Genomic DNA, 21,696 nt, shown 5'->3' on the forward strand with positions numbered 1-21,696 from the left:
TTATAAGCACGCAAGTCCAGAGAGGTGAAGTGCCTTGCCCAAGGTCACACAGCTAGGAAATGACCGAGCCGAAATGTGAACCCAGGTGTGCTAGAGGAGACTAGAGGAATGATGAGCTAATATAAAAAACTCTCTCAAAACAACAAACATCTACTTTCTGCATCAACCTTTTTGGGTGTTATACTCAGGTTGTTGTGCTCTGATTCAGGAAATGGATTTCAGAGAAATTACCTTTGCTGACATATTTTGTTCTTTCAGGAGAGTTCCTGAAAGTCTGCATGACACCAGTAAAAAATGAAATGGTATTTGTTGTCTAGTCTAACTTGGAATGTGGCTGGTCAAAGACTCACAGGTTGAGTGCTCTCTCGCCTCTGTCCTTCGCTCCCTCCTCCTCCCCTCATCTCCCCTCTTTTCTTTTTCCTCCTCTTCCTTCTCTTACCCTCTCACCTTCTTCTCCTCCTAATTTTTTTCTCTCTCTCTTTCTGTCTCTCTCCACCCCCCCCCATAGGATGAAGTACTACAGAGGTTTTAAAGCTAGAATAAACCAAATTAAGACTCTCTTCTTGAGTAACCAGCATTGAAAGAGACTAGAAAAGGGACCAAAAGGGGTTTATGAGAACTCTCTAAATTTCTGCTCAAGTCTTCTAAATCTAAAACTGCTCTAGAAGTCTATCGACTTTTAAAAGTGTCCACATAAAAAATAAAATAGCATTTTTAATTGAAAGAAAAAAAGTTAACTTTCCTGCTGCACGAGTCAAAGTTATTTAGTGCTACATTCCCCATGTTACTCCCAATCATCAGAATTATTACCTGAAATTACCTCTCACGGTAATATTGGTCCATGGCCCACATTGTGTGAAACACAATTTAGCCAAAGTCTGATTATATAAAAAAATAAGAAGGAAGGGTATAGATTGGATGTTTTTCTATTGATGGCAGAATGCTGTTGTTGACTCATTCACCTTTCCACAAAAGCCCTTTATTATCTGACCCCTATGTTTATTTTTACCTTTCTCCCATTGCCCATGCGCACCAGGCAATATCTCAAACCTATGCTGTTTGTTCCCTATCGCTGGAATTTCCACACACCCCCATCTCTACCTGTCAAATCTTATTCAAGATCACTCAGCAAATGTATCATTCCTTCAAGTCAGACCAACTAGTCATGGGAAGCCTCCCTTGGCTATCCCAGGGAAAACATTCCTCCTCTGTGTGTCTAGGGAGCTGTGTGTGCACATCCAGTAGAGCCGCCACCTTTGTGTAGGATGTGGTGGATTTTTATGTCAGTCTAAGGTCACCAGATAAAATACATGGCACCCAGTTAAATGTGAATGTCAGATAAAGGATCATGTTTTAGTGTAAGTATGTCTCATGCAATATTAAGTGGGTGTCCTGTATTTTTTATTTGCTAAGTTTGGCTACCCTGTGTCTGTCTCCAATGGGAGTCAGCTTCCTAAGGATAAAAGCTGTGGCTTTCTTTCCTTGTCTGTGCAGTACTGAGGATGTTACCAGACCCTTAGTAGAGTCTTGGTAACTATTGAATGACTGCCATTCATAACTCATCCAGGAAACCCTAGGATTTCAACTAATAACAGGAATAGACATCTATTTCTACCTAGAAATGCAGGTTTGAAAGGGGGAAATATAATGTGCTCAAATTTAGTACATTCATAATCTATGCAGTAGACCTGTAGAAAGGAGCAAAGGTGTCTACATTACTCTCTATCTTGTCTTTAACGCACAGAATAACAAGTCACACATTGCATGACTTCTATAAACTTTACTGTGTACAGTCAGCTTCCACACACACCACACAGGAGGGTGAGAACTTAGCATACCGAAGCCAAAAGCAGGCAGAATTAACCGCATCAGCGGCTGAGAACAGATCTACTCCATGTTGGAGCCAGTTCTGTCCTGATGAATCAGGTTGACTATTAGTCACCATGTTTTCCTTCAGCACTTTCCTAGGAAGGGAAAATGCCGCGATGGAGAATCACAATCTGAAAAGTCAGAGAGACCTGGGTTTACAGTCATGACTCAGCTGCTGCCAGGAGGGAGGCCTCACTGGGACTCAGACTTCTCATCTGTAAGCCATGTTATAATGGCTACTTCCCAAAGGTTGATGTGAATATTAAATGGAATAATGCCCATGAAGTCTTTTGTATGGTACCTGTCCACAGCAAGGCTTCAAAGTTAGGAACAACGATGGTAATGAGGATGATTATGCTTTCATATCTGGTGTGCCAGACAAATTATAGTCTCTTTGAATACATGAACTGCTTCAATCATTCATTCATTATTTATTTACTTATCATTCTTTTGTGCCCTCCAACAGCCTCTCGTATAATGTGCAATTAAGCATATTCATCCTCTAGACATCCAAAGAGATGGAAGTATACTGAATATTCAGTGTTTTATTGCCTTTCATAAAGCTGACAATATTCAACCACAGTAGGGTAAGGTAGGACCAGAAATTAACCTTTGTAAGCAACTGATCTGCATACTGTCTTTCATAAATCATTGATAGACTTCATTTGGGCAATGAGAAACACTTGAAAACTAAAGACATAGTCACTTCTTAAAATAGTAAAGAATGGTTTTGATGGAAAAAAATACTACTCTTCCCACATTTTCCATCAGGTGTTCTATTGCACATGTGCCCTAATCACGGGCACACACCACTGAGAACACACCTCAGTGACATGGTGATGGCCCTTCTCACCAGCTGCTCAAGAAAAGAGTTCAGAATGAAGACGAACCATAGCAGCTCCATTCTCCTGTCTTTGTCATCGTTCATTCCTAGTTTAACTTTAGCTGTCATTAAACTTGTGATTTCAGCCCGACCAGTCGGTGGCGCAGTGGATAGAGAGTCGGACTGAGATGCAGAGGACCCAGGTTCAAGACCCCAAGGTCGCCAGTTTGAGCGTGGGCTCATCTGGTTTGAGCAAGGCTCAACAGCTTGAGCCCAAGGTCGCTGGCTCAAGCAAGGGGTCACTCAGTTTGCTGTAGCCCCCCGGTCAAGGCACATATGAGAAATCAATGAACAACTAAGGAGCCGTAACAAAGAATTGATGTTTCTCATCTCTCTCCCTTCCTGTCTGTCTGTTCCTATCTGTTCCACTCTCTGACTCTCTCTGTCTCTGCCACAAAAAAACTAAACAAACAAAAAACAAAAAAACCCCACAAACTTGTGATTTCATGTTAAAATGTGACTTAAATCTAGTAGATTCTTCATTGGCAAATTGCCTTTGTAAATATGTCACCCTCGCCTGCCTAAATCTTTTTCTAGGACTCTGTGACTTTGGACAATTTACTTTACCTGGGATGTAATTTTCTCCCCTGTACCATGAGGAAGTTGGAATTGTGTGATCTAACTCTCTTCAGCTCTGTATCCACAGGGTCCCATCTCTCTGTTTTGTCTCTGCATCTCTTTAAATTGAGCCAGTCTCTGCAGTGCTAAGTCTAAGTCTATGAAAGACTACATTAATAAATATTTTTCCTTATAATTTTAGCATTCATTTCTAAGTTAACTCAAATGGGTATTCAAGATAATCTAGGTTAAAAGGGGAACCAAAGATTGGAGTTTAGCTCTTGTTAACCAGAAAGTTGTTTTACAAGGCTTGGGGACCAAGAGGTTAGAAAGCATTCACTAATTGCTGGTTGTGCCATCATTGTTACTGTTGTTGTCACTGCAATGGGGAAAAATAATATATTGCCACTCTTCCATCCTTGTTTATGCCCTCAACTGGGCCTGGAAATGCCATCTATCCTTCCACTCTTTATGCAGAGGAAGCCAAGAAGGAGGAAGGGAGAGGAAGAATTAGGGAAGACTAACAGCGTGGGGTGGACCAGTATGCCAACAAGAAAGAGCAGAATGAGATCTTCCAAACTTTCCTCTGCTGTTTCCTCATTCAGTCACCCTGTGTTTATAGTTTCATTAGGAGCATGTGCATGTTGAATGATTTGGATTGCAGACACCTTAAATTATACCAAAAGTTACTCATTTCTTTCTGGTAAACAGTATCCTCTCCCAAGTGGTCTTTAAAATGCAAGTACGCTCAGATGATAACACATAGAGTCCCTAACACTCTTTTTTTTTTAAGATACGTTCCTGGGGAAGGGAGGAGAGAGCAAGAAAGAAACATCCTGAGAACAGTCCAAAGTCAGAGAACAGGTGGAGGAAGGGTGGTGGTGATGCGGGTGGAGAGAAGGGACGCTAGGAGTGGAGAGAAGATTCTTGAAAGGTGGGGCAGGGGACAGAGAAGGTATACTTCACTTATTTTATGGTTCCCTCTGGGATACCCCTCTACACTCACACACACACAGACACACACACTTTACGAGACTGCAGATTCCTTCGGGAGTCGCATCTGCCTTATGCAATCAGAATAGCTCTGTGCCTGTAGTCTATGCGGCTTCCCACAGCATCTGATGGCCCTATCCTCTGGAGACCTGGAAGAAACAGTTCTAAGACAGTAGGTGACTGAGTCTACTCTAAGGGTATTACTGAGGACATTGTGAATCACACCATAATAGGGGAATGCGCATTCTCCTTGGGAGAAGCTGGTTTTCACTTGGTGGCACAATGAACTGAGAAGCTGATCAAGATTGTGTAGTGGATACTACACTGCCCCCAGATCCTCTAAACCAGTGATTTTCAACCAGTGTGCTGCAAGAATTTTTAAAACATGCAGTACCTGACTATTTCATCAGGGGCACTGACCTCTCTTCCCTCCAATTATATAAAAAAAAAAAAATTACAACAGCCAATACAACAATAGCTGTCCAGTGTGAATGAATCAAAATTATACCTATTTCTTTGGCAGGTGGGGAAAAAAAATCTAGTTTTGGTGTGCCGCAGAATTTTAGTAATTAGTTTATGTGTGCTGTAAGGTGGAAAAGGTTGAAAATCACTGCCCTAGAGCAAGAGGAGGCCCCCAACCCCTAATCATGGTGACCTGTTGTCTAATCATTCTCCTAGCTGCCACCTCCTACTGCTCCTGCAGCTAAGGGTACTTAGTTGACGGGTTATGACCCCACTAAAGGAAGCCCATAGTCAGTGACTGACTAATGGGGTCACAAAAGGCCCCTTGCCTCAAAGGGGTAAAACTGGGATGGAATTCATGCTTTGGATCTAATTCCCGTGGACCAGCCAGAGGCTAGCCTTGACCTAAGACCCTGCCTGGCTCTGTCCCTTTCCCTTTCCCATTTCACTCCTCTTATAAGCTATTTTAAAGAACACCCTTCAATAAATTATATAAACCCAATATCTGTTTTAGGCTCTACTAGGAACTTGACTTGAATACTTGAATCTGAGACACTACCAACTGTAATGTTATAATTTTATGTATCACCAAGAAATAAAAGGCCCTGGCCAGTTGGCTCAGCGGTAGAGCGTCGGCCTAGCATGCGGAGGACCTGGGTTCAATTCCCGGCCAGGGCACACAGGAGAAGCGCCCATTTGCTTCTCCACCCCTCCGCCGCGCCTTCCTCTCTGTCTCTCTCTTCCCCTCCCGCAGCCAAGGCTCCATTGGAGCAAAGATGGCCCGGGCGCTGGGGATGGCTCTGTGGCCTCTGCCCCAGGCGCTAGAGTGGCTCTGGTCGCAACATGGCGACACCCAGGATGGGCAGAGCATCGCCCCCTGTGGGCAGAGCGTCGCCCCATGGTGGGTGTGCCGGGTGGATCCCGGTCGGGCGCATGCGGGAGTCTGTCTGACTGTCTCTCCCTGTTTCCAGCTTCAGAAAAATGCAAAAAAAAAAGAAAGAAAGAAAGAAAGAAAGAAAGAAAGAAAGAAAGAAAGAAAGAAAGAAAGAAAAGATGCTGACAGTATGTGACAAACCTTCTGTTGTAAGATATATCCTAATTTCAGTGAAAAAAAAAAATGTATCCTTGAGTTAATTATAGATGGTATGTGTAATATATATGATTTCACTACCTTACATACATCTCTCTATGCCAAATGTTTACATATAGGCAAATAAACTTGGTTTTAACTGTATTTTTATACATAATAATTTACAAATCTGGAAAACCATTGCTATGGTCTGAATGTTTGTGTACCCCTTAAAAGTCATATGTTGAAATCCTAACCCTCAAAGGTAATGGAATCAAGGGTCTTTGGAAGGCTAGTAGGTTCTGAGGGTGAGCTCTTAAAAGGGATTGTTGCTTTTATAAAAAGAAACTCCACAGAGCTCCCTGAACCCTTCTGCCATGTGAGAATACAAGAAATCTGCAACCTAGAAGAGGACCCCCACCCAGCCACGCCTGCACCCTGGTCTTAGACTTCCAGCCTCTAGAACTGTAAGAAACAAATTTCTGTGCCAGAGTAAGCAAAGAGAACTGTCTTGAATAGCAGGGGAAGTCAGCGTACCTCATACATGTATAGCTGCTTGTCAAGGGCTTTCAGAAAAATTACTCCTGTCCACAGAGAGTGAATCGGTCTTTGGGACAGTTTCAGACTTACTGAAATAGAAATAGAGCTAAGAAACAACAAGTGAGACAAAGAAACTTTTAGGGAGCCTCAGTGCTTTCAGGATGAAGACTTAGATCCTTAACCTGGAGAAAGAGCCGTGAGTGATCTTACCCCGACTTCCTTTCTACCTTCATTTTATTATACTCCAGCCCCCCCCCCCCCCCACAGCCACTCTGGCTTCTTTCCAGTTAGAGAAAGCACTAACCTCTTTCCCACCATGACGCCTTTTTTAGATGCTGATTTCCCTTTCTTGGATACTCCTCCTTCCACCCTCTTTGCCTCTTTACCTTTAACTTAAAGGACTCTTCTTTCAGGAAGCCTTCTCTGATTTCTCAGATTCTAAAAGGGTCCTTCATTTTACGTTTTAATAGCACTGCATTGACCTGTTACTGCACAGGCGCAACTTCACATTTATTCCTGTTGTGCCATTACGACCTGTTCCCTTAGTAAGCTATTTGCTCCTGGAAAGTAGCTCCAAGTGTTTGCTCACCATTGGACTTATCCCCAATTTGTGCCAATATCTGGCATGTAGTAGGCATGCAATGAATTAGTTTGTTGACTAATTGAGTAAATCGGGCTACAATAACCTTCCTTGACCAGCTGCATGAATGCTGAGGAAGAGTATAGCACAACAGTTAACTTAGTATTTAGACTCTAAATCAGCCAGCATGAAATCCTAGCTCTGCACTTGCTATCTGTGGGGTTTGGGGTAAGTTAATTTACATTATTGTGTCTCTGCTGCCTTGTGTGTGAAATTAGCATGATAATTCTGTATTTTATTGCTTCCAAGATGCCCTCAATTTTTTTTTTTTTTCTGAAGCTAGAAACGGGGAGAGACAGTCAGACAGACTCCCGCATGCGCCCGACCGGGATCCACCCGGCACGCCCACCAGGGGGCGACGCTCTGCCCACCAGGGGGCGATGCTCTGCCCCTCCGGGGCGTCGCTCTGTCGCGACCAGAGCCACTTTAGCGCCTGGGGCAGAGGCCAAGGAGCCATCCCCAGCGCCCGGGCCATCTTTGCTCCAATGGAGCCTTGGCTGCGGGAGGGGAAGAGAGAGACAGAAAGGAAGGAGAGGGGGAGGGGTGGAGAAGCAGATGGGCGCTTCTCCTGTGTGCCCTGGCCAGGAATCGAACTCGGGACTTCTGCACGCCAGGCCGACGCTCTACCACTGAGCCAACCGGCCAGGGCCAAGATGCCCTCAATTTTAAGACACACATGTACCATTAAGGAAAAAATAAAGCTACGATTAGCTAGAACCCCATGTTTTCTTATCACAGGTACTTTTTGTCATTGAAAACTGCCCTCTGTTCCAACAGTTGGGTTTGCCAAGCAGCATTTCTGAGAGAAGCACACACATGCCTCAGCTGCCCCCGGCCCTCCCTATCTGGGGCACTTTCTTCCATGCCACTGGTATCCATCCTGCAAGATGATCTTACTGGCAGGTGCCAACGGAAGGTTTCACACAAAAACCAGGAAGACGTTATACAGAACAAATAACAATGCATGCTGTATCAGCAATGCTAGTAATTCAGCTGAAATGCTGAAACATGATATTGTGTTCAATACCGTGCCCAAAAGTAGTATTGTAGGCAATGTCCCATCATCACTGTCGCCCTGCTGACAGCACGTTAGGGAGGCCGGGGCTTGGAAGACACCCCTCCATTTCAGAGAACTTGAGTCAAAATGAGTGTGTGGGCAAATTTTATTGATCAACTGATTGCAAGCTGTGTTGCTTTTATTTTACGAAACAGCCCATTTCAAATCTACAGTAAACTAAGCTGAATACAGAGTCTTAGTAAAGGAATTCTAGTGGACTTGTTTGCAAAAGCATATGACCGCTGGCCTTTGGCCTTAAAATATCAGAAAGGGCACTTAAAATAGCTTTGTGTTTGTATGTCTCGGCACCAGAGCACCGGATAAACTCCAGCATCCACTGTCCGATGGTCTTCAGCCACCGGAGCATCAGGTCTCCGCAGCAGGTAATACTTGGGTAAAGAAATGTCTTTCACCAATTCTCCATCCCCTGGCTTTCGCTTAGGTCTGACATGTTCAGGCTCTTCTCCTTTAATAGGTACTGTCACGATGTATGTGGATCCAGTCTGCCAACCCTGGACCCACACACACAGCTGGAGAATGTTTAGCAACATCACCTTGACCGCTAGTTCCTCCTTTCACCTCCCGAAGAGCAGCAGCTGCTCCTGGGCTTTCCTTATCAGTTATCACCTATGACACCTGCAGGGAATTCTAGATGGGAGGGAGCCTCCCACGGCTGGTCAGACACACTCCACCAGGAGGACGCATTCACCGGGCAGAGCCCTTTGCCACCGAGATAACGCCCACACCCATCCACCGACTGTCGCTCCCTGGATGTACACATCCAGTTTTTATGTTACCGGTAGGATCCATGTGAGTTGATTTTATGATCTTGACCCGTTTTTCCCCTGGAATGAACTCCTCTGAAATAATAGGCTGTTGGGTATTTTGAGAAGAATCCGTTGACTTTTGGTTTTCCATTTTTGAACTAGCCTTTTGTAGCCCTCAGGCAAGAAGCTGACATCCAAGGGGTGAGGGGAAGGGTGCTCCTTTGGGGAAGAAGTTCAAGGCAGCAGGCTGGGGAGGTACAGTGCTACTGCTTTCTGATCTCGGGCAGTTGTGAGAATTGTGTCAGAATATACGTGCATGGTTTATTCATGTGAAACCCTGGCACATAGTAACAAATTATCATCATCTCCCAGCAGATACTATTGCCACTGCTAAGCATTCTTTAGCCCGAGCGTCCTTCCCTTGGGCACCTCTGGCAAGACCAGGCCAGCTTACACGGCACAAGTGCACAGACTCAGCACGTTCATCCATTCTTTCATTCACTAGAGCCATGAAAACAATAGAGAGCCAGAAAAATGTCAGTCTTTTCCCATAGTGAGGAGGCTGTGGAATCACCACGCCCCAGTGGAACAGCAGCACCATGAAGGCAAAGATTGTCATCTGCTTGTTCACTGCCATAACCCCAGTCCCCAGGACAGGGCCTGGCTCTTCACAGGTCCTCCATGCATTTTGTTGACTGAATGGGTGAATAACTGCATAGATATTTACTAGAGTTAATAATGGTGAGATGAGAGCATTCTCACTGTGGAGGAGATGTGACTCCTGGCTGAGTCAACTGTAAGAACGGCTTTTGGTCCTCCAGTCTCTCCTTCTCTGTGGCAGCCTTTCGCAGGCGTCCCCAAACTATGGCCCGCGGGCTGCAATGTGACCCCCTGAGGCCATTTATCCAGCCCCCACTGCACTTCTGGAATGGGCACCTCTTTCATTGGTGGTCAGTGAGAGGACCACTGTATTTGGCAGCCCTCCAATGGTCTGAGGGACAGTGAACTGACCCCCTGTGTAAAAAGTTTGGAGACCCCTGCAACCATCCCAGTCTTCTGGGGGCATTTTAATAGACATAAATGTAATAAGTTAAAGTCAATATAATTAATTATTTCATTTAGCTTCCATGGTAATTACTTATTGATCCAAGTACTCATGGAACACCTGGCAACGGTGAAAGAAAAACAGTAGCAGGTGTTTGGACTTAGTTCATGTTTGCTAACTAATTAGAGGGGGGCTGTCTGTCCTTGGAAAGCCCAGCAGTTTTCCCTGGGCTCAAAGTTGAAATTTGGAACCCAGAAACTTCAGCCAGCTCTGTTTATTTTGCTTGTTTCTGGACTGGGAAACGATATATCGCTGAGATGCTTTTGCATATAACTAATTTTAGTCATTAGAAGCTGATTTTGTAGTTTGAGTCTCAGTATTCTGATGATGTCAGATTTTACATAGTGGATGAGAGCACAAACTGAAATCAAGACTGTCATGGTTTGAATCTCAAGTTCACTGTTTATTAGCTGTGTAACCTTGAGTATATTACTTAATTTCCCTGTGTTCCTGCTTCAAAATCTGTAAAATGGGGATAATGATAGTATTTACATCACTATATTATAATGCCTATTAAACTGATAAACAATGTTTTGGACACAATAAGTGCTCTATTAAGTGAGTTTTTAATCTTAAAAAAAAAAAACAACCTTCGTCTGACCTGTGGTGGCGCAGTGGATAACGCGTCGACCTGGAAATGCTGAGGTTGCCGGTTCGAAACCCTGGGCTTGCCTGGTCAAGGCACATATGGGAGTTGATGCTTCCAGCTCCTCCCCACCTTCTCTCTCTGTCTCTCTCTCCTCTCTCTCTCCCTCTCTGTCTCTCTCTCTCCCTTTCTCTCTCCTCTCTAAAATGAATAAATAAATTTTTAAAAAAAAATAAAAAAAATAAAATAAAAAAAAACCCTTAATTTTCAATACTTGAGTTCCCTGTAAAGTTTTGATTAGTAATTGATTATGGAATAACTTAGGCACATGATAGAAGTTATACACAGGTTTATGTCAGGCTTATAGTCACACATGCCCACTAAATATTTCAAATGCAACTCCTAAATAAAGGCTTGGTTGTGTTTGAGGAGATTGTTGGGTGGAGAACATCAGCTAAGGTTTTGGCAACATGCACGAGAAATTCAGTCAAAGCCACGGGTGGGGGGTGGGGAGTCAAGCCTCAGAAAAGACAAAAACCAGGTCCCTCTAGGAACGACACCAGTGATTTTTCCCTCTTGCATCTCTTCCCTAGAGGGCTGAATTCTTCTGGTATGGCCATAAGTCACATGCCCACCAATCACACATAACTGTCTCAGTCAGGTTCTTTTCAGAACCCATGATGCTGGAAAGCCAGGAAGCTCCCAGAAAATCCATTGGGTAGCAGGTGGTAGCTTGTTCTCCAGGGACACAATGGCATGGCAATGCTACATTCAATGCAGGGTTGCCAGATTTAGCAAATGAAAAAACAAAAGACCCAGTTCAATTCAAATTTCAAGTATAAAAACAAATATTTTTTTAGTAATTTTTTAGTATAAGTATGTCCCAAATATTGCATGGGATATACTTATACTAAATATATATATTCATTGTTTGCTAATACTTTAAAATTAAGTAGACATCCTGTATTTTATCTGACAATCCTGACCCAATAGCAGTCAGGTTCTGGTGGCAGCAAAATGTGAGAATAAATTATATAATGTAAGCTTTGGTTGCTTACAACTATGAACCCTGATTATACAGATGTCAACAGCCACTACAAAAGTTTGGCTCTGGCCATTAGCACTGATGTTAGCATGAAACACAAGGGGGAAAAGCACATTTTTAAAGCAGAAGTAGCATGGTACTGTTAGTGGAGAAATCGCACTAGAATGTTACTAGGCCTCCGTTCAGCAACCTTAGTACTTGAGTTCAGCAAGGAAATAATTTAGAGCCAAGGAACTTAAACCAAAGGAGAAAGTTTATTTAGAAAGTCACAGGCTCTGGCCTGTTGCTCAGTGGATAGAGCATCGGCCCAGAATATGGATACCCCAGGTTTAATTCCTGGTCAGGGCCCATAAGAGAAGTGACCATCTGCTTCTCTCCCCCTCCCTCTCCCCCTTTCCTCTTCCTTCTCTCCCTCTTCCCCTTCTGCAGCCAGTGGCTTTATTGGTTTGAGCATGGCCCTGAGTGCTGAGGATGACCTGGTTTGTCTGAGCATGCCAGCCTTGGGCACTAAAAATAGCTTGGTACTCAAGCATCTGCCCTAGACAGGGTTGCCAGGTGGATCCCATGTGGGAGTCTTCCTCTCTATCTCCCCTCCTCTCATGAAGGAGGAGGAGGAGGAGGAGGAGGAGGAGGAGGAGGAGGAGGAGGAGAAGAAGAAGAAGAAGAAGAAGAAGAAGAAGAAGAAGAAGAAGAGAAGAAGGTGGAGGAGGAGGAGGAAGGGGGAGGGGGAGGGGGAGGAGGAAGGGGAGAAGAAGGAGAAGAAGGAGAAAGTAAGTCACAGAGGTAGAAAGAAGTGAGTCACCTAGGTTTTGTGGGCTCAGGAAACAAGTTATAAAGGCAAAAGAAGGGCCCCTGGAGCTTCAGAAAAAGAAAGGCAGAGAGACCATGCCTGTAGGGGAAAAGGCACAGGAGTGCTCCAGAGAGAGCATGCCCTCAAGTCCTTTGTTCCTGAGGGGTTTTATCTGCCCTCTAAAGGCAGAGACCTTAAAGGAAGTCCTAGGGGAAGATCTCAATGGAATATTCATCAGCTTTTCAGGTGTGCCCTTTCAGGCTGGTCTCTACTGATTGGTTGGCACCAGTGTCATTAGTTATTGCAGCTGGTCCTGATGTCAGCCAGGGCTTTGCCCAGCCTGGCCTTGCTGCTTTTCTGGGCCTGGAGCTGAAACACAACTGAGGCCTAGATGTTATCTCTGGCTTGACCAAAACTCCATCTCTGTCTCTGTTATCAACTGACCTGAGGCTTTTGTTCCTAAGATTATTTGATGTGAATTAGAACCTCATTGTCATGAGGGCTTAATATTTAAGGAAGTGGTCATGCAAGGGCTTGTGTGGGAGTATTGAGGCTTTTTTTCCCCAGCCCCTCGCTCCTTCTCTAAGGGAGTCTACCTCGTGACTAGCAACACGCCCAGGGAGGAGAGGTCAGGGGAGGGTCCGAACTGCATGACCAGCTATATGAAAAAGGTCATAGACTCTAAACCACAGACCAGCAGTATACTACTAAGGCAAGAAAGGTCACCCTGGGGGCGGGTCCTCATTTTCCCAGTTTTGCCCTTTGCGAGGTACTGGGGGCTTTCTGCCCTGGTGGCCTTCCACACCTGGCCTGTCATTCCTACTGCACTCATGCCTGTCTACCTCCTGCCACAGGACAGCCTTCTGAAGTCTGGGTCTTAAGAGAACAGAGTTCTTTGCAAGCTTCTGCTTTGTTTATGGCCTAAGAAATTTCACAGCAATGCCTCCGCTTCAACTAACCTAAGTGCAAGGTAGAAACAATTCTGGGAATGTTAGATGACTTAAACATTAAGGATGGTAAAATTCTGGCTTAGACAAAACCTTTCATTCCTAGGAATTTTTCTTTCTTTTGGCCTAGCCTAACTAATAAAACTAAACTCTTCTCATCTATAATGATCTCTCTAGTATTATGTTTGACAACATGAATGCAATGAAAACCTGTAGTGTGAAAAGCATCATTAATACTGTTTGGCTCCTAAGTTATACTGTGCTCCGGTTCACCTTCTGACTCTCCCAGGGTAATACATCTTTGTGGTTTAGATTCACCCTTTGGCATTCAAAGGAAATTATTATTCAAAGGGAAATAATTAGCAAATGCTAATTAACCAGTTGTCTTTGGGATGTCTGATGAAGTGATCTAATTATGCTAATGATTATAAGACTAGAAATCCTGTCCCCTTTCTCCTATAGATATGAAAGAAGTATCTTGATTCTAGATTGTGAACTTTGCTACCTCTCCCATATGCCAGGAATCGGTGGTTCTCTTGGGCTTCTGACTTATTAAGTGATGCTAGAGGTTGTTTGCTGAGGTTGAACCTGGTGCTTATAAGCTGGACACAGACTCTCCAGCCCTTTTCCAGCTTCATTCCCTCACAGCGGAACAGCTGGCATGGCTCAGGAAGCCAAACCTGATGCAGAGATTCTCTTAACAATCGACAGTTGTGAGCCTGAACAATCCACTGAAGCAGTGGTCACCAACCTTTTTGGGGCCACAGACTGGTTTAATGTCAGAAAATATTTTCACGGACCGGCCTTTAGGGTGGGATGGATAAATGTATCACGTGACCGAGACAAGTGTCAAGAGTGAGTCTTAGATGGATGTAACAGAGGGAATCTGGTCATTTTTTAAAAATAAAACATCGTTCAGACTTAAATATAAGTAAAACGGAAATAATGTAAGTTATTTATTCTTTCTCTGTGGACCGGTACCAGTCCGCGGCCCGGGGGTTGGTGGTGGATCTTTTTTTTTTTCTGACCCAGGAACTATTCCTCTTTTCTTACGTACCCTCATTTCCATGCGGAAAAGTTATTGCCCCCACACTCTGTGAGGTTTAAGAGGAGAGAGTAAACCAAAGCCTCTCATCCCAGCCTGGTCATAGTAGTAGAGTACAGGGACCTCAGTCTGGTCCAATATGTGGCCATATTGACTAGTCCACTCGATCAGGGCTAACAGGACACAATGAAACCTGGACGGAGACTCCTCCAACAAACAAACAGATACTTTGCTCTTTTTCACTGGATTTGAAGTGATTGAAAGTTAGGTTTAGAACTGCAGCAGCCAAACCACTACTACAGCAAAGAGGCTTGTCGAGAATAGTGCAACTCAGAGGATGTTGAACAAAAAGATAAATGTAAAGCCAGGTCTGGGTGACATTACTTGACCTCCTTCATCAAGCCATAATTGCATCCAGACCTACCCCTGGAATGGCCATATTTCCTATTCTAGGTCAGTTTGATTCCTGTCACTTGGGACAACAGAGTTCTAACCGATACAATTTGTTTTCCCCCACATACAAGTGTGAGACTGTCCAGAATGAAGACTAGTGATGGCTGAGGCTGGGATCAATGCCTTTGGCCTCTAGACCACTATTAGGCAGAGTCTTAACCAAGGCTTACTGCTGTATACTAAGCAGCTGCAGGCAAATCACCTCGCTGAGTGTGTCTGTCTCTTCCCCTGTCAAAGGCACATTCCTACTTGCCCTAGAGAATCGCCTGGTCGTGGTAGGGACAGCAGTATGGGAGGAACCAAACGGAGAACACGCGCTGTAGAATCGTTCCGTCACCACACAGTAGTATTTGGTTTGCTTTCCAAGCAGTCTGAGAAGCTTTACCAAAAGAAGCAACTCTGAAACCACACTTTTTTTTTGTTTTTGTTTTGCAGGAAGGGGGCTGGATTTGTTCCAAATTGGAGCATTTACAAGACGAATTGCGTTCTAATTCATCTACCTTCCAGTTCATTCTGTGTGTTGTATTTAAGTGTTTGGTGGTCAAACCACAGCTTCTACTAAGAGTCCATGACTGTTTGCAGGTGAGGATGGTTAAAAGTTAAATATAACTATCTGTTTGATCATTGTCTGTGAAAATTTTGATGATAGTGTTCAGTAAGTGTTATTTCACAGATCCCTGCCCCCAACTCAGGATTAAATGGAATTAACCTACAGGTTTGGTTTGGCGAGGAAGGGGCTGGATATGGCTAGATTGTATGTTTCAGTTATCAGATTTCTCCAGAAAACAAGGATTTTCTAAATGTGTTTCCTGAGAAAATGATTAAGTGTGAGTCACATTACAATAAACTTATAAATTGCAAAAGTGATATATCAAAGGAAAGAAAAAGCTCAGTGTCTACAATTGTTTCAGAATTGTGTTAACAGGGTAACTGCTACCATAAAGCAGTCATTGTATTATTAGATCAAGTATTTACTGGTTTCTGCAATCATCAAGAAATAAAACAGGAAGGAGTCTGAAATAAGGAGAGATCAAACCCTTATTCCCAGGTCCTTGTCTTCCTATAAGGAAATTTTGGCTCCCAAGAAGATCTGATTGTAACTGCACGTCTAAGTCCATTTTCCAATCCACTGTTTTCAGGAATAATGCTGAAATCTTTATCAGGCCTGACTCCTGTATCTTCTTCCCTGTTGATTCGAAACTCATAAAGTGGTCTGAGGTGTGATCAATTACCTCCAGTAAAGCCCGGGAAGTGGGCAGGTGCTTAGAGAGAGGAGCAGAGGAGAGCATGATGTGCCAGGAGAGATGGTGAAAGAGGACAGATAGCACGAGATGAGCTTGTAGAATAGGTGAGGACCAGAGAGAGCACGTATGGTCTCGTGGTCATGGTCAGTACTTGCATTTCTACTCGGGAAGCAGTGAAAAGATCATTGAGGAGCAGCAAGTAAAGGAGTGACAGGCTCAGGATACATGTTGTTGTGTGAAAAATGCAGCATGGGGAGCGAGCATGGTGGAAGGGAGATGAATTCCAAGAATATGACCGTAGTTCTGATAAGACATGAAGTGGTCTGAACTAGCCTAGGAGCAGTGAAGGCAAAAAATGAAGAAATTCCAAGTGCTTAATGAAGTACAGACATCCTTTAGGAGCCAAAGATGACTTCACAACCATAAAAGTTACTTACAATGATACGTTGTTAAATTTTGTTGTCTCTCCAGTTTGCTTTGCTGATAAAGACTAATTCAAGGACTAACCCTGTTTTCCTGGAAGGAAGATCATGACAGAATATGTGCCTTGTTACAATGATCAACAAAAGGTAAATATAACATAAAAATCCAATTGATCAATATGTTACATCTGGGCTTATTATACCTTGATTGTACACTCAAGGCCAATATCAAGAATAGTTTTGAGCCTTACCAGGCAGTGGCGCAGTGGATAGAGTGTCGGACTGGGATGCAGAGGACCCAGGTTCGAGACCCTGAGGTCACCAGCTTGAGCGCAGGCTCATCTGACTTGAGTGAAGCTCACCAGCTTCGACCCAAGATTGCTGACTTGAGCAAGGGGTTATTCAGTCTGCTGAAGGCCCACAGTCAAGGCACATATGAGAAGTCAATCAATGAACAACTAAGGTGTTGCAACAAAAAACTGATGATTGATGCTTCTCATCTCTCTCTGTTCCTGTCTGTCTGTCCCTATCTATCCCTCTCTCTGACTCTCTCTCTGTCTCTGTAAAAAAAAAAAAATAGTTTTGAATGTACTTGTTGGATCATTTAATTACTTCTTTGTAGTCCAATGATTTTTAAATAGTTCTAGAATTAGACATCCTAGACAACTATGCATTTCATTTGAACTCTTATGTCTTAAGGATCCAGCCGTGTAAAACTTGTGGGATGAGTCTTCCTCCTTCAATGTTATCTGTTCATAAGAAAAAGTGCAGGCCCTGGCCAGTTAGTTCAGTCGATTAGAGCATCATCTTAAAACGACAGGTTTGTGGATTCAATCCCTGGTCAGGGCACACACAGGAAGCAACCAATGAATGCACAACTAAGTAGAACAACAAATGAATGCTTTCTTTCCCCCTCCCCTCTCTCTCCCTCCCTCTCTCTGTCTCTCTAAAAACCAATAAATAAATAAAAAATTAAGACTTGGCTGGTTGGAGTGTTATCCTGAAGCACAGGGGTTGCTGGTTTGATCTCCAGTCAGAGCACATACAGGAACAACTTGATATTCCTGTCTCTGTCTCTGTCTCTGCCTCTCTCTCTAAAAATAAACAAAAAGAAAAAAAAGAAAGAAATAGTAAGCCTGACCGATGGTGGTGCAGTAGATAGAGCAGCAACCCGGACATTGAGGTCCCAGGTTCAAAAGCTCGAGGTCGTTGGCTTTAGCACAAAGGTGACTGGCTTGAGCCCAAGGTGATTGGCTTGAATCCAAGGTTGCTGGCTTGAGCAAGGGGTCACTGCCTTGGCTGGAGCCCCCCAGTCAAGGCACATATGAGAAGCAATCAATGAACAACTAAGGTGCCTGACCTGTGGTGGCGCAGTGGATAAAGCATCGACCTGGAACACTGAAGTCGCCAGTTGGAAACCCAGAGCTTGCCCGGTCAAGGCACATATGGGAGTTGATGCTTCCTGCTTCTCCCCCCTTCCTTCTCTCTCTCCCCCCACCCTAGAAATGAATAAATTTTTAAAAAGTGAACAACTGAGGTGCTGCAACAAAGAATTGATGCTTCTCATATCTCCCTTCCTGTCTCTCTCTCATTCTCCCTCCCTCCTTCCTTTCTCACACACACAGAATAAGTGTGCATAGCTGGATTGTTAATAGACTGCCACTGAATGACTTGACACACCAATATCCATGTCGGTGAGGAGCACAGAAAAGAAAATACAGGCCCTGGCCGGTTGGCTCAGCAGTAGAGCGTTGGCCTGGCGTGCGGTGGACCCGGGTTTGATTCCCGGCCAGGGCACATAGGAGAAGCGCCCATTTGCTTCTCCATCCCCCTCCCTCCTTCCTCTCTGTCTCTCTCTTCCACTCCCGCAGCGGAGGCTCCATTGGAGCAAGGATGGCCTGGGCACTGGGGATGGCTCCTTGGCCTCTGCCGCAGGCGCTAGAGTGGCTCTGGTCGCAGCAGAGCAATGCCCCAGAGGGGCAGAGCATCGCCCCCTGGTGGGCAGAGCGTGGCCCCTGGTGGGCGTGCCGGGTGGATCCCGGTCGGGCGCATGCGGGAGTCTGTCTGACTGTCTCTCCCCATTTCCAGCTTCAGAAAAGTACAAAAATAAATAAATAAATAAATAAATAAATAAATAAATAAATAAATAAATAAATAAATAAATAGAAAGAAAGAAAGAAAAAAAGAAAATACACACTTTATAGTTGATTGGTTGTCATATATAAGGAAGTTGTCCTCCCCACAAGAGTCAGGGTGACTCTTGGCTTGAGACCAGCAGTTAATGACATTGAGCAAAGATATTCTATCCACATTAACTCATACCTTTGGGTATTTTAATGTATTCAGGATGGCTTTTGTGCCTAGAAAGAGTCATTCAGAGACTACATTTTACTGTTTAAATCAACTTTATTAAAAATATAGTTTATATCCATAATAAATAAAATATTTACCTGTTTTATTAGTGCATTGTTCCATGAACTGTGAAAAATGTATAGCTCTATGTAACCACCAGAAAGTTTCCATATGCCTCTCTGAAATCCCCCCACCCCAACATTGGGAAACCACTGATTTCCTTTCTGTCACTATAAATTATTCTTACCTGTTCTAGAACTTCGTATAAATGAATTTGTACAGTGTGTAGTCTTTTGTATCTGACTTCTTCCACTCAGCATGTTTTTGTATTTAATCTATATTACTGTGGATATAAGCAGTTCATGCTAAGAAGTATTCTATTGTATGAATATATCACCTTTGGTAGTAGTAGCATTTTACCTATTCATGAACATTTGGACTTAGTTTATTATGAGTAAAGTTACTATGAACATTTATATGCAAGTCTTTGTGTGATTATGAGTTTTAGTTTCTTTTTGGTAAATACCCGGAAGTGGAATTACTAGGTCATATGGCAAATGTGTTTAACTTCGTTAAAAACAAATTAAAACCTATTAAACTATTTTGTAAAATGGCTGTACAATTTTATACTCATGCTAACAATGTAAGGAAGTTACTTCTAGTTAATCCACAATACCACCAACATTTGGTATAATCGTTCTTTTAAATTTTACCAGGCTAGTGGGTTCAAAGTAGTATCTCATTGTGGTTTTAGCTTGAATTTCCCTGTTGACAAATGATGTTGACTATCTGTTCATGTGTTTATAGGTCATTCATATATATATATCTTCTTTTGAGAAGGGTATGTTTAGATGTATTGCCATGGTTTTACAGGTTGTCTTATAAATGAGCTGTAAGAGTTTTTAATATATTCTGGATATAACTTTTTTATTAAATATATATATTGAGCATATTTTGTCCCCATCTGTGACTTGCCTGTTCATTTTTTTAAACATGTTTTTCAAAGAGCAGAGGTTTTTCATTTTAATAAAGTCAAATGTAAAGCTTTTTTCTTTATAGTTAGTGATTTCTGTGTCCGGCCTAAGAAGTATTTGCTTACCCTGAGGTCACAGAGATTATCTCCAGCATCTTCTTCTAGTGTAGTAAATTTTGAGCGATTTTGTTGTTTGATGTAAGGTAAGATTCAAGCTTCTTTCTTCTCCTTCTTCCTCTTCTTCTTTTCCTCCTCCTCCTCCTCCTGCTTCTCCTTCTTCCTTCTTCTTCTTCTTCTTCCTCCTCCCCCTCTCCCTCCTCCCCCTCTCCCTCTCCCTCCTCCTCCTCCCCCTCTCCCTCCCCCTCCCCCTCCTTTCCCTCCTCTTCCTTCCCTTCCTCCTCCTCCTCCTTCTTCTTTCCTTCTGCTGCTGCTGCTGCTTCTTCTTCTTTCTTTTTTACAGAGACATCAATGAGGTCTTTAAAGAAAGAATAAGAGTTCAGAAGCAGCAATGGGAAGCATTTCCCTGACCCCTGGCCTCACATACCTGGAGCCAGCACTTGAGCAGAGTTGAAGTTTCGGTTAAGACAAGCCAAAGGACTGAGAAGAGGTTAAGAATGGAGTAGAGCTTGCTGAACCCAGCTGGTTCCAGCAGGGCGGCCAGCAAAAGGGTTTGGGAGAGCAGAGGAGGGGATGATTACACTAGACTTGAAGGTGTAAACTGGAAAGAACTCCCTGGTGTGCAGGGAGTTTACTCCCAGGGGTTATTCTACTGCTGAAATTGACATGAAAATACTTAGCAGTGAAAGTATGATGTATATGTATATTAGTTTTTTAAAATCTTAACAGTTAACATTTGAAGTATCCTAACCAGGGGTCCACTCCTGGGGTATTAAAATTAGCATCTGAAAATCTCCAAGTAAGAACTGATGTTCCAGAGGGAGTTTCTGCAAGCTATTCAAACATCCGTATGGAGTTTGGAAATTCACATGAGGAATGTCCTTTCTCACTGCTGAAATGAGAAGTGGTCACCGTGTGCGGATGAGCTGCTTTGAAAACCAGGCCAGCACTTCCACCCCGTTATGAACAGCGTATAAGAGTGCCCATTTGGTGGGATCAGATGGCCTCCTGAACCTCAATTTCCCCCCCTGTAATATAGGAAGAATAATATCTATATCCTAGCAGATGTTGAGAAGAATGATGTCAGATATCCAGCTCTAGGCCTGATGCTTAACTATTATACATGTGTGTATTGGTCTCTTTTCCTCTGACCATCTTATTTACCATAGTATTTTGAGCTCCCAATTTTATATCAGTTACCATGTTTTTCTTGTGTGTCCTCAACTCAACCCTCTTGCTAGACAGTCTTCAAGCTGAACTAGATGGGCTAGACAGGGCAGTCCATCTCATCTCAGAGTGCCCAATCACCTGGATGCTTCTTCGAAATGCAGCTTCCCGTGATCTACCTCCAAAGACTGTGATTCCCCATGTCTGTCTGGGTGTGGCCCCAGAATCTGCGGTAAGGTCAAGGACCCCGGCCATGCAGAATGAAGCGGTCAAGGGCAGCACTTAGAGAGACTTATGATCTGAGAAAGGCTTGCCTCAGAAGCCCTTAGCTGCACTGTCTTTCAATTCAGACCTGAACAAAGACAGCAAACCTACTTTTCCAGCCCCGTCTGGAGCCTCTGGCTGAGCTGACCCAGAATCCTGAAGCAAGCTTGTCTATCAGTGGTGCTCCCTGTTTCTTCACTTCTGGATGATGAGGAAATAGCATTTTTGCCTGTCCTGCAGCCATTTCCCATTTCTCTGGTAGTGCTCTAGATTTTCCTCACTCTTGGTGGAAAGGCTTCAAGCAAGGCTGATGCCCTCCTGCTCCCCTCCCCCCTCCACCAACTCCCC

Source organism: Saccopteryx leptura, chromosome 2 (genome assembly GCF_036850995.1).
Source record: "Saccopteryx leptura isolate mSacLep1 chromosome 2, mSacLep1_pri_phased_curated, whole genome shotgun sequence".
NCBI lineage: Eukaryota > Metazoa > Chordata > Mammalia > Chiroptera > Emballonuridae > Saccopteryx > Saccopteryx leptura.